At 34.6% G+C, this 13,878-nt stretch overlaps 1 protein-coding gene across 1 annotated transcript in view; it reads right to left on the reverse strand.

Annotated features, from left to right (window-relative positions):
* LOC115452290 overlaps window positions 1–13,878 on the reverse strand; it is a 110,664-nt gene that overhangs the window by 21,147 nt on the left and 75,639 nt on the right. The gene's annotated exons all lie outside the window — the stretch shown is intronic.

Here is a 13,878-nt window from a genome sequence, read left to right on the forward strand (position 1 = left end):
AAAAGAACAAAACATAAAGAAAGTTAACGTTAGAATAACGAACGGAAAAAGTATTTTCCAGATTCAAACCTCTTTTACAGGACTATTCCTATTGTTTACCGTTTTATTTCAAGTCGCGACGGTTTTTTTTATATTGTCCGTTTTAATGAGCCAGTTTTTACATAACTATCAAAGGAACTCATTAGTGAATTTAAATATTCCAACTCGTTTAACCTTGGCTAGAGGGATCCGTGTAGAGTCAGGGCAGTAGCAGGAACGTGTCAGTTGAACACTATATTAAAAATAATAATAATGTCAGCCCTGTATTATATACATGTCCACTGCTGAGCACGGGCCTCCTCTACTACTGAGAGTGATTAGGCCTTAGTCCACCACGCTGGCCTAGTGCGGATTGGTAGACTTCACACACCTTCGAAATTCCTATAGAGAACATCTCAGATGTGCAGGTTTCCTCACGATGTTTTCCTTCACCGTTAAAGCGAACGATAAATTCGCAAAGAATACATACATGATTTTAGAAAAGTTAGGGGTGTGTGCCCTTGGGATTTGAACCTGCGGACACTCGTCTTGACAGTCCGTTCCACACCCAACTAGGCTATCATTTATATTACTCAATACTAGTGTAGCTGTCTAATCTGCCTCGGTGGCGTAGTTGTAATTATACACGGTATGACTACGTTTATGGCTCTGAGGTCCTGTGTTCGAATCCCGGGTCGGGCAATAAGTATAGAAACCAGGTTTTTCCATCTTTAAAATTACTCAGTCGCAGCTCGGAGGAAGGAAGTTGGCGGTCTGATACCCCCGTATCTCGGAAAGCACATCAAACCGTTGGTCCTGCGCCTGATCTCTCTCCGGTCCGAAATTCGTTTAGAAAGAAATCAAGCTGGCTATTAGTGAAATCGTTTTTTTTTCATCATTTTTTTTTTATGAAATTCCTATTCTTTTTAATTTTATTTCATTTCAGAGATAACTGACTATAAGGACTTACAAACAACACTTCCATTTTATATTAACTTGTAGAACGATAAATGGCCTAACCGGAGTTGCAAAGGCATAATAATGTATCGAATATTATTATATCTATACACCGATATACTTGCGTGCATACACGGTCCTTTCCCCGCACGGCAGAATATGCAAAGCTTTTATAAAATGAAGGCAACACAATACTTATTGTGGCCAGTTTAGTAACAGCACAGTATGCCCCTGTGAAGACCTGGATCCAATGTCAAATCAAATTTGAACTAAAATTTGATTGTGTTGTTGTAAGATATATAAGATTACTAGCTATTGCACGCGGCTTCGCCAGCGTGAAAGAGTTTTCTGGAATAAAAATCCCGCTATATATTTTCCTAGGATATAATGTAGCTTATAACCTTCCCAGGATCTTAAACTATCTCCATACAAAATTTCATAAAAATCCGTTCAATTGATTTTGAGAAAATCGATAACATACAGACCAACAGAAAGGGGACTTTGTTTTTTTATAAAATAAGAGTACGTAACATTTGTGTTTTCGTTTCCCGTATGCATTATTGTTCCAGCCATGAAAGTTTTTCTTTCATCCCAAAATACATGTGGCTTATTAGTTATTATAAAAATGCCAAACACTACCAATTCGATTGCAGTAGTCCCTGAAACAACTCAAAGCCTTGAGTTTTATAAGTAAACTCCGCATCAAAAAGATTTTCAAACCGAAATAAACCAGCAATTAGATTTAGTAGGTTACGAGAAATATTTAATTTAAGAGTCTAAAGAAATAAGTTCCTAGTTATTCAACTGGACTCCATTTAGGTGTAAACCAAGCTGGCCGTCCCTACTAATGACTACAGAATTTGCGAAAAAAAAGGAAAATTGCGGAAAACGATGTGATTAAAGAAAATACGTTTTAATCTCTCCCAGTAGACCTATTAAAGTGCTCGCGTTTGCTGATTTGCGAAATTGTTTTCTGTTTGAAGGTTTATAAGGGATATTTTAGTTTTTAAATTTAGATTATCTATTTTTATTTATGCATCAGCGTTTTGACTGCCAGTGATGAAAGTTCTTAAACTAAAGTAAATCATTTGAAATGTTATAAATATGTCTGTATTTGATTTTAACTTTTATAACGAAGCAGTAAGTCTTAAAGTCTATTCTTTAGAAACAATATCGCCTTTGTCTATATCTTAGACATTTGTCTCCTTCTCTTTTGAACATCGACAATGATGACGTTATTAAATAAAATTGACACGTAGATCTTTTCGCCTTCAAGACCATAAACACGTAATCCTTTTTAATTAAAAAATTAAACCTGTGACCTTAGTGGGAGTTATGAAACTTTTTCAATTACTGGCATTTATCAAATGCGTAATTCATGTTTTTGATACGGCAAAATAACTACGAGCGCATAACATAATGTAGTCTTAATATAAAGTTACCGACAACCATCAAACTTTTTTTATTTACTCCGTTTTATCAAATGCCTAATTATTGTTTCGGAGACGGCAAAATAACTACAGCACCTAATACAAATGTTAATATAATTTTAAACTAGTCATAACGATCCCTCAAATGTATAAAACATAGTACATTTAGCATTCCTAAACCAATATTGAACAATAGACGACTGTGCATTGCCAAAATCAATTCATCATCCTCCCGCAATCTTGAAGACAGGATGTCGATACATCAAATACGATATCAAGATATCGTCATTTGTCAACGTCATTCTTAATAGGTGACTAATTGTTCTGTCTTATACACTTCAGCTTTATTATTAGTAATATTAGATTATGGGCCAGACGGCTGATCTAGCTTATTAAGGTTATTAGTTATTTGGCTTATTGTGTTGAAACTATTATATTGAATTAATGGAATGAATGAGTAAATTCGTATGTGGCGATTGATGTTAAATAATTTGGATGCTATTATGACTCATGAAGGTTCTTCATGATTTATTAACTAGACAAACACTAAACGATATAAACATACTCAATTTGCGTCTGTTACCGTCATCTTTACGTCTAGACGCAATTTGCTACGTCATATAAATGATCCTATTAAACACATAAACGACAGTTGAATAAGAAACAGCATAAGTTAGAAAACAAAAATATATTCTAAACTAGAGACTACAATACGATTAATAAAGGAACAATTAAAAATGAGAGTCCAAAGCTACGCAAGCAATTAGACGAAAATTTCACCCAAAATGTAAAGGCAGAACGCAATAGCAATAACACAAGCAATTCTAAATGCGAAAGTGGCGCGTCAACGTCGAAATGACAAGAATACAAAGTTTTTAATAGTAATGGCGATGTCGTTAACCATAATTACGGTACCACTAAAGACGAATAAAAGTCATCTGAAGGACAACTTATAAAAGTTAGCGAAACTCATTTTAGCGAACATTGTACTTTCACGTACTATGAATCGATGCTTTAATGTCTAGGCTTTTGAGGGGAATAATAATGAGCGCACATCTGTAATTTTCAACAACGCTTTACCTCATCTAGCTGTTTTCAGCTGCAAGGAAGACGAGACAGCAAAATAATATAACACAGGCTGTCAAGCTCCTGTCTGAAGCCGCAGGTGCGAAGTTTGCACTCGCATTTCTAACTGAAATTTCATTCTATGAATTGATAACAAAGAAAATGGAATGAAATTATTTCTTATAAACTTAAAATGGTTAAGATTGAAAATTTAGAAGCCGTTTTGTGATTAATATTTAATTTATAAATCATATAAAACTTTGCATGTCATGTCATCATTAGTTGACAACCTAACCTAAGTCATGGCTTTCAAGCCATCGGATGAGAAACAAGACGTTATAGATTCAAAACCGAGATAAAGCTTTGCTTGTTAAAAGACCGAAAATTTGATTTCGAAAGACAAAAAAGAAATCTTACTTTTAGATCCATTTTCTGACGTCAATGGGTTTGGGTGTTATAAATATAATTTTTATAACATTTTAATAATTCAAAGTAGATTCCCTAGACACTAATACATTACGCAAGAAAATTTAATTTGTCTGCGGTGGCGTAACAAGGCGAGAAATATTCGTTATTAAACCTTCAGTTTTATAGCCAGATAAGTCAATGTATGACAAATGGGAGCCATATGATTCATAAGCCAAGCGTGGCTTGGAATCCAAATGCTGGAATTAAGATATCGATCAGTGATCGTGCGAAGGTCACACTAAAGGATTCCATTCCGCAAATAGCTTTAATTATTTTGGGGAAGACGAGAAAACTCTTGATGGTAAGTGATTATCGCCGGTCATAAGCATCCATTGATATAGGCATGATGTCAGGAGAGGTCGTGATGTCAACCTTTAAGGAAGACTGCGTAGTTGGATGAGCTAAAGAACTTGCTTTGAATATTAATTTTCTGAGAGTAGGTAAGATCAAGCTATTAAAGACTTTCTTTTAAATTCCACTTGAATATGCGGTCGGCATAATACTTTTGCGAACATATTACAGATAGTATTTAATTATAATTTTACTCATTTGGACGCTTAACGTCATGGGAAGCCAATGCTAGGGATATTGATTTTGAAAAGCCCACAAAACGTGCCCCGACCTTGGATTTAAATCCCGGACCTTCCGATCCGTAACCCTTATACGTCTTAAGAACAAGGGCGTGAATTGCGGCACATCACATTGTTTTATTAGAAATTCTGCGTCAACGTGCCATCCATAAACAAAAGTTTTTGGATAGTTGTGTCCTTTGACATCAGGCTAGTGGATTGCTCGTGCTAATTAGTTATATATATAAATAATATACATTGCTTAGCACGGACCTCCTCTACTAATGAAAGGAATTAGGCCATAGTCCACCACGTTGGCCTAGTGCGGATTGGTAGACTTCACACACCCATAAAATTCCTATAGAGAACTTCTCAGTATGTAAGTTTCCTCACGATATTTTCTTTCACTATTCAAGCAAGATAATTCACAAAGAAAACACATAATTTTTAGAATAGTTAGAGGCATGTGCCCGTAGGACTTGAACCTTCGGATATTAGTCTCAGCAATCGGTTCCATACCCAACTAGGCTATCGCCGCTTAACAGTTGTATAAGCAAATCAAAATAAACCCACTGGCGCATTTTATTTCTCTAAAAATCTGTTATATTTAAAATACCTCTTCAACCCAGTACCTTTTCCTTTAATCTCTAACTCAGTGTCTATGAAATAAACACACCCTAATTTCTACCCAGTATTTAGTTATTCCACTTATCGGGGTCTAAGGGTCATTGCTTTATCTCAGCCTCTGCCGAAAACATAAACTTCATACGAGTACTGAAACTCCTTGATGAAGTCACGAACCTAGCAGTTACCAGAACAAAGGCAATTTGAGCCGACATCTGCTGATTTAATAAGTGCCTAACTGGGCTAAACAAGGCTCGCCTTACAAGTAATTTACTTGAATTCAATGATATGAAGTGAAAGGGTGTAGATACGGCACTTATACTGCTGCTCGGCTTTCAAAAACTGTGTATTATCGCACATATAGATAACTTTTTATTATAACAAACTACAATATGATACGTGAAAGTAAAATAGCATGTCATTCATTTTCATTAGTATCATATAGGACATTACATAGAATAGTCGTTAGACGACAAACTTCAATATATGCTAAGACCAAAGTCGTTTAATTTTGGTATTTTTTATTTATCAAGAAATCAATGAATTAATCACGTGTTGGTCTCAAAATCCAATCCCAATAAAACGAAACGGAGTTGTGAAGTTTTTATGGTTTGTAAAGTTGCTTATGGACATTATACTTAGTTACAAGACTGATACTATAGTTTATAATAGCCGACATTGATAAATCATAACGTATGTGAAATGAATCTGATTATATTATTCATGAAAGTAAATACTACCATGGAATCTTTTCTTTCGCTCTACAAACTCTTTAATTTGGTAATGGTTAATATATTTTATTTACAATTTATATTGCAAACAATTTAATAAAATAAGCAAACCACCAAACGTTAAGTCCCGAGAAACTCCACCGCAGATCTTTATAATTTATGTGTGTACTGTCACAACTCGCGGTAGGTGGCAGATGTCACGGAAGGCTGCAATTTATATAATGCCGTCTACGTTTTACGGCTTTTTTCACCCTGAGATGATGATACGTCTTATTGAGCCGTTTGTCCCACTTCCCCAAGGAGTTCTTTTATTAAGTGACAGTGCTTTGCAGTTTCCACGGCAGTATAACGCGATGCGTTTTAGTCGACTTTGTCGCCGATATTTTTTAGGGTTGCTTTTGATGAAATCTGAGTTATTTTAAATTTTAAGGTTGTTTTTTTACGGGCAGTGATCTCATTGCTCCTGAGCGTAAATAATACTAATAATAACTCTTTATTTGGAATAATAATACAGGTTTTTTTAAACACAACGTGGAGTGGAGTGAAATGGAGTTTATGGAGCAGGATCTAGAATTAGATAGAGTATCGACTCCTTACTCCTTGTCGGTCGCCATTATTATGTCGGCCTGTTTGAAACTATCGATCGATTGATCAATATGATTGGGTTTTGTTTTTTAACGTAGCATGTGGGTATTTTCTAGAGTATATTTACTATAAGTGATAAGTGTTAAGTGATAACCACAAAACGACATAGTGACGGGAAGCTTGTTTTTTGCCAACTTTTAAAGAAATAAACAAAGAATAAAGAATTAAACCTATCCCTTCTAGGGATAGGTATTTTCTTCAACATTTTTATTCTATTCACTGTGACAATCTTCGTAAAATGAAACTAGAAAGAAAAAATAATCATGTAGTCATTAATTTTTAAATTAACACAAAAAATCAAACAATTTGCCAGCGATTTAAGTCTAATATCGTCATGTCTACTATAGAAGCAGAAAAATATTCAAAAAATGAATGATCCTTTAACCGTCACTAACCTATGAATATCAAATATTGAAAACATCATACAAAACACGACTCATACATATTTTATGACGTGTAATGTAAGCAATAAACTTTCACGACGCCTACGAAAACTAGATTTACAAATAAAGCGACCGAGCCCTAACTTTCACATATTTACATCATAGAAAATTACGACTTTTTTTATTGAATATCGGACTGAATGTAATTGTTGTTTACCGAAATAGAAAACTCACTGTTTTGTTAATACTTTGTTTCGTAGGTCACTTTGATTTTTCTCGAAATGGTTTTTGTTGTGAACTATTAATTTTTTTTGTTGGTGGCAGGATATATTTTATATCCGCCCGGATAGCGACCACCGTACACAAGTTGTTAAAACCCGCCATAGAGGCTCATGTAAGTGTGTTCCGGATCAGCTTGAATATATCAGTCTCCAACAGGCCGGCATAATTGTATCGACTGTCGAAGGGTAATCTGTCATCATTCGACATTCTATTAGACTCAACTCCAATTATCATCAGGTGCAGTGTGTTGAAGTTGCCCTACACGTATCAAAAAAAAGTGCCACTCGCAGCTTCGCCTCTCCCGCTACAAAAGTTTCTAAAACACTGTAGCGATCCATAACACCATCTGGACAACGCCACCACCATTGATCTAAAGAATCTGATTATATAATCCCATAATTTCCAATGCAAACCAATTACCAGGATAAAAAGTCTATGTGTTAATCCAAATTATGGTCTATCCATATGCCAAATTTTATACAAATCCGTTCAGCTGTTTCTGCTTTTACTTTTAACGAGCATCCAAATGGCCAAACATTTCCACAAACGTTCGCATGTATAATATTAGTAAGATATTAAGTGAAAGGGAAGGTATTTTTAGATCAGGTTTATATATTTTTCTTGGTTTGTTTATTCTTTCTATATTTTATTGTAGAATTGGTCGCAAGCCTAATACGACCTTTACATCTACTATTCCTGTAATTAGATGACAGATCCTCATGTATACTTATCATCTATCATAAAGGTAGTAAATTCTATAAATTTCTACATGCTATTATACAAAACACACACATCACGCATTTATCCCCGAAGGGGTATGCAAAGGCGCACCAGGGCACCTACTTTTCGCCAAATCTGTTCCGTCCCATAATGTGATAGAGAGCACAAATTCCAGACTCCGGGCTGATGCTGAGCAGAAAAACCCAAATATAGCTTTGCCCGACCCAGAATTCGAGCCTAGGACCTCAAAGTGCTATCGTACCGCGCATGCAGCACAACTACACCACCGAGGCTGTCATATTATAATAGACATCTAAAATTCTGTATAATGTACCTACTTTTTTTTTTACTTATAAAATTATTATTAGTATGTAATGTTAGTGCTTATAACTAATTTCAAACAAAACAATTGACAGGGGGCCCCTAACTAGGCAATGCCTGTATCTTGAATATATGAATATAATATAATTTAAATAATGATTTTCTTTACTTTTTTCTTTTTACATTTCAATTAATTTATATCAATTTAAAATTTACCTCCTATTCTGATTTTACTATAAGACTATTCAATGTATGTTGTATTATGTAACAAATTTATATTGTAATTATTTATGGTACTTATATTAAATACTTATAATAAATATACTTAGCTTGAGCGATAAGATGACGTCACTCACAAGACGGTAAAGCATTTTCATAAAAAATAAAATTAATAACCGATGAAATATTAGTGATGATTTGAAAATCGCTGACTTTCAGAACACGTGTATGTACTTAAGGCGCGAATCATCGATCAAAGTCTATAACATGCTATACGCTTGATTCAGGCCGATATTTCACCCATTTGCGATAACTCGAAAATGCGGGAGTAGTGATAGATTAGGTGGAAATTATTTTTGTTTTTATGCGAATAAATTATTTTGAGTTGTAAATCATTTGGAATAGGATATGTTTTGACTGAAACTTAAATTTATAGTCAGGGGCCATATTCCGTCTACGGGGACATATCCGGCATTTTGCAATTACAGATATTTTAATCGAAGGACAATTTTTATAGTCGTACAGGCAAAAGAGTCAAAATTCCCATAATTACTTATGCAGCTATCAAAATTGATTATCAATTTGAATGCCCGTAATTGTAAAAAGACGAATTTGCCCCCGTAGACGGAATAGGGCCCCCTGTATATTTCTTTCATAAGAAAACTACTTACGTATAATACTACGAACTGGTGAAGCATATCTGTATAGGTATAGGTAATGAAATCCAAAGTAGCAAATTACGAATATGAAATTCAGCTTTTGTTAATTTTCATTGACTTTTGCTGAAACAAATATTTCCGTTATTTTTTGTAAAAAATATATCAAGATTACACTCGTAATCAACTGTCACTAACATTTATTATTTAAGTAATTAGTCTCTATAATTATTAAGATATAAAAAGAATGTATACGGTATTCAAAATAATAGGCTCTTTACATCGGGACGGGACACGATTAGCGAAAGTAACATGGGAAAATGAGTGCAACTCTAGCTACTCTCTCGGAAATAAAAGCGTGATATGTGTAAAAAGTAATAGAAATATCTGCCATCGGTGTAAGATAAATTCCATCCCAAACTTGACGTGGAGGCATTAACCTCCAACCTTTTTGGCCCAGAAATGAAATTTACCCTGGTTACAAGTACCACTTCAATCTTCGAAGTAATTTATCACAGGTGAATAGAAAATTAGAAAAATGTTACAAGTTCTGCCACTTGTGGGAATATTGATTGGATGTTTGTTGTAAATAATGTTTCATGATCGATGTTTTAACTTAGAAATGCTTGTAGCAAATAACTACTGGACATAATAAGACTTAACATCTCATGTCTTAGGATGGCGAGCGCAGTGGAATACCAAACAATATTTCTAAATCAAGGTGTTGGATGGTGTTTCTACTGTTTATGGGCGGTCGTATCGCTCACCATCAGGCGAACGGCAAGTTCGTCTCGTCCTTAAAAGCAATAAAAAAAAGAAAATTGTATTTATTACTATGTTTTCTACAACTATATTTAGCCGTGTGGGAAATTTCATCTTAATCCAGAAAGCCGTTTATGTGGGTGTAGATTAAAAGGATTCTATCAGAAATCTAAAATTAGTTACTAACTTAAATAACATTTCTTAGAACAGACTATCATTGAAATTAATTTAAATATTTTAACTCCTTTCTATTATTTGTTCATTAATTCAGAGATAATCTTATATATTTACTAGCTTTTGCTCGCGGCTTCGCCCGTGAGTAGGAGTTTTCCGGGATAGATAGTAGCGTGTAACCTTTCCAAAGTCTTAAACTATCTTCAAACCAAATTTCATAAAAATCCGTTCGGTAGATTTTGAGAAAATCGATAATATCTAGACAGACAGAAAAGGGGACTTTGTTTTATAATATGTATAAATATCAATCTAAGACAGTCTACTAGAATGCCAAATTTTATTCAAACGTATTCAGCGGTGCATTTACTTCTAGCAAACATACAAATAACTGAACATTTTAAAACTTTTAATTTTCGCAAAGTAAGGATATAAGTAACATATCTATACTAATATAAACTTAAGAGTATGTTTGTTTCAACGTGCTAATTTCAGTAACTACTAAATTGATTTTGATTTTTTTTTACTAATAGGGAGCTACATTACTCCTCCTTGCTATAGCATACTTTTTATCCTGGCAAAAATATATAACGGGACTTCAATTCCGGAAAAACTTTACACAAAAAACATATATTTATAAGATAGGTATAATTTAATATTCGTGGAAAACTACTCAGAAAATTTCTAACAAAAATAAAAGTCGGTACAGCCCGTGCATCAATCACGCAGCCTCCGTAAGCGATGCTGATGATGGATCATTACTGCCCACGTTACGCAGTCGTTTGTAAGTTAATTGTGCACGTCTGATAGGCGATAAACTACTAAAACGCTGTAAGTTACTGGGTTTTGCTTGTAGTTGTAATGTTCTTAGTAATTTAGAGATGTGAAATAAGGTGAATAAATAAAAAAATAGTGGGGGATCGTTGGGTGTAGAACGGATAGCTGAGACGAATGTTCGCAGTTTTAAAACCCAAGGGCACACATCTCTAACTTTTATAAAATTATCTTATGCTTTGAAAATTATCGCCTGCTTTAACGGTGAAAGAAACATAATGAGGAATCCTGCATACCTGAGAAATTCTCTATCGGAATTTTGAGAGTGTGTCCACCAATCCGCACAAGGCCAGCGTGGTCGACTAAGGCCTAATCCCTCTCCATAGTAGAGGAGGCCCGTGGTCAGCAGTGGGATAGTATATAATACAGAGCTGATATTATTATTGTATATAAATATACCTACATTTTATATCTATAGTCACTTAAGTCGCCTTTCTCTTCTAAGTCCAATTAAATCTAGATTCCCTAGGGACTATTACTTGGCAAGCAGTGATCAACTTCAATTCCCCTGTCGAATCTGGGTAAGGATTAATGCAGAATGAGGCCCAGTGTAGTGTCATACAGAGCTTTGCAACCAGAGGTCTTGGTAGACTTTTGATTGGACTATAGCCGAATTCCTGGCCATTTGACCTGTCTGTACTTATTTTGAAAAAAAAAATACACACATACTCACGCCTTCAATCATCGAGGTATGCAGAGGCACAACTATTGCAAACATTTAAATCGAGTATTTTCCGTCTCATAATGTGATAGGCGGGGAGATTTCCACCAGATCAGGCACTCCAGACTCAGAGCTGATATTGAGTAAAAAAAACATCCCTTTACCAGAAGTCGAACCCGACACCTTAAAGCCGTAGTCGTGACCAAAAAAATTTAAATTTTACGAAGAGCTTCCCTGTATCATACACACAACGAAAAAGAAAAATATTATTTAAAATTTAAACGAAGGCTAATAGAAATTCAAACTCTGTATAAAAATATTAGTCAAAAAGGACTCGTATGGACGGTGTAACGAGTAAAAGCTAGACTATAAATTTTCTTTGTACTAAGATTAGAATTCACGCTTCAAAAACCATAGTAACGAGCTAATTCAATATTATAATATTAAGTATAAACATTCAAAAGTAAAAACATCTTTGATTTAATAAACGAACCTCATATTTATTCGTTCATTTAGTATCTCGTCTTCCAAATTTGAAATTAAAACGTAATGTACGTTGTTAATTATATAAAAATATAATTTCGTTTCTAGAATGTTGAGTTTTGCTACAGTCTAAGAATTTCGGTTCAACGTAAAGTATTGTAGACGTTTATAAATGATAAGTGTTGCTCGTGACTTCGCCCGCGTAAGTCTTTTCCACTACATAAGTCCCTAAAATAAAATAAATAAAATATTTTATTTATCAAAGTTGCACTAATGATAGATCAAAATAATTTATAGGAATAATAATAATTATTACTAAATATCAAATAACATTACTATTTAACTTATAAGGTATACAAGGCAGCCAGTTCAGGCTGGCAGGTAGGTAAATGAAATGATAACGAAAGCCTAAATCAGTATACTGGTCCCTATTGGTACCCGTACGACGTCAGCACCATCTATTTTAAATTAGATTTAATATATACCATGGGAGCAAATTGCCTGGGCAAAAACTAGCCTATATTTTAACCCGAGATAGGTTCTTTTCGTGAGCCAAATTTCATCTAAATCTGTGGAATAGTTTATGCGTTTATTTGTCACAAACATCCACACATTTTTACAAACGCGTTTATAATATTAGTAAGAATAGGTGAGATATTTGTTTGGTATACGGTTGGACGATTTATTGGAAATAAATTATCAGAGTATGAAACCAGTGATAATCTTACTGAATATATCAATTCCAAAGTTTGTAGGGATGTTTGATTGTAGTTTGAAGTAAACGTAGGTCACTGAACGGATTTTGATAAAATTTGGCACACAGATAGAACATGTCCTGGATTAATATATCATAGGTTACTTTTCATGCAGAGAATTTGGTAGTGATTTTGTTCCGATAACAGACTTCCACGCGGGCGGAATTGGGCGCAACACCTAGTAAAGTTAGGTAAACGATAAACACTGGCATGACTTACTAAGTAAGGTACCCATACGATTCCTGTAGGAGATATAATTCGATGATTTTATCGATTTTTCAATTGTTGTCAATTTTGTTTTGACTGTGCGTAGTTAAAAAATCTTTTAAATAATTACCAAAAGAATAATATTTATCAAAACAGGTTTCCTGTAAAATCATACTTTTTGATTTTCGACCGTGCATCCATCCGTCAATGCGTGGGACCCATCGAAATACGTATCACTCCTTTATCCCCAAAGGATAGCCAAAGGTGCAATCAAGGCAAGGTTTTCGTCATGTGTTCCGTCTCATGTCAGAGGGAGCGAGTCTATAGCCACTATCATCATCATCAGCCACATGAAGTCCACTGCTGGACATAGGCCTCCCCTGAAGATTGCCAGAGGAACCTGTCAAAAGTAGCCTGCATCCAACACGTTCCTATCGCAATATCAGCCACAAATTCCAGACTCTAGTCTGATACTAAGCAGAAAACCTAACATTACTATAAACGAGAATCCATCCGCTAGTTAATCCAAAAACTTTGCGTAAATTTGTTATTTTTAAACTCCCAAACGGAAACCTTGCATATTTGTGTAATACAGTAACTTTATCCTGGAAAATGAAAAGTTCCCGAGGGATAAAACTGACGGGCTCACAATAGCGAGTGGCCCGTAAATCTCACTTAATATTATTTATAAGTACTGTGTGGCCGTGCCGAAATTGAAACGTAGCTAAGTTTGGAATGCAGAGTTAAGTAAATATAGAATAGGTATGATAGTATTTTAAAGATATCAAGATTTAACTTCAAATTGCTGGTGGTAGGTACGGATAGCGACCACCGTATACAAGGTGATTTATTTATTTACTGAAGGACCTCCAACAAAGGATACACGGCATATAATAAATACAATGTCGTAATATTGG

The sequence above is a fragment of the Manduca sexta genome, chromosome 12 (genome assembly GCF_014839805.1).
Source record: "Manduca sexta isolate Smith_Timp_Sample1 chromosome 12, JHU_Msex_v1.0, whole genome shotgun sequence".
Lineage (NCBI taxonomy): Eukaryota > Metazoa > Arthropoda > Insecta > Lepidoptera > Sphingidae > Manduca > Manduca sexta.